The sequence below is a fragment of the Octopus bimaculoides genome, chromosome 2 (assembly GCF_001194135.2).
Source record: "Octopus bimaculoides isolate UCB-OBI-ISO-001 chromosome 2, ASM119413v2, whole genome shotgun sequence".
NCBI classification, from domain to species: Eukaryota; Metazoa; Mollusca; class Cephalopoda; order Octopoda; family Octopodidae; genus Octopus; species Octopus bimaculoides.
Window position 1 is genome coordinate 57,743,066 of NC_068982.1, and position 555 is coordinate 57,743,620.

Genomic DNA, 555 nt, shown 5'->3' on the forward strand with positions numbered 1-555 from the left:
TGGCACTGGCACAGGTTCTTTCCTACATGGCACTGCCATGAGTGCTTTTTATGTGGCAGTCACTATTAACAATTTTATTTGCCATTTATATGCTATCACTATTTCTAAACTTGAGAGCCCCCTTCGGTCATGAATGATTGTACTGAGAAAGACCCCCTTCGGTCATGAATGATTGTACCGAGAAAGTTACCCTTCTGAGGTACAAGTCCAGGCAAGGTTGTTTATGGAAGGCCAACAGCCTCCTCTCTCCACATTACTGATGTTATCCAAGAGAAAGGAAAATGCCAATACAGCTTGGCACCAGTGAAGTTGCAATTCATTTTTATAGCTGAGGGAACTGGTGCAGTGTGAAATAAAGTGTCTTGCTGAAGAACACAATACGCAACCTGGTCCAGGAATTGAATTCACTAGTAAGGTAAGGGTTGGCAATGAGTAAAGTAAAGAATTCAGAGTACATGTAGGGGTTCACTAAGGATCAGTGCTCTTCCCCCTCTTGTTCATTATAGTCCTCCAGGCAATAACAGCAGAATTCAAGACAAGCTGCCCTTGGGAGCT

General features: G+C 43.2%; 1 protein-coding gene across 1 annotated transcript in view; it reads left to right on the forward strand.

The window, feature by feature from the left end:
* The window catches only part of LOC106875879 (TATA box-binding protein-associated factor RNA polymerase I subunit C), a 17,042-nt gene that overhangs the window by 8,903 nt on the left and 7,584 nt on the right, over positions 1 to 555 (forward strand). The gene's annotated exons all lie outside the window — the stretch shown is intronic.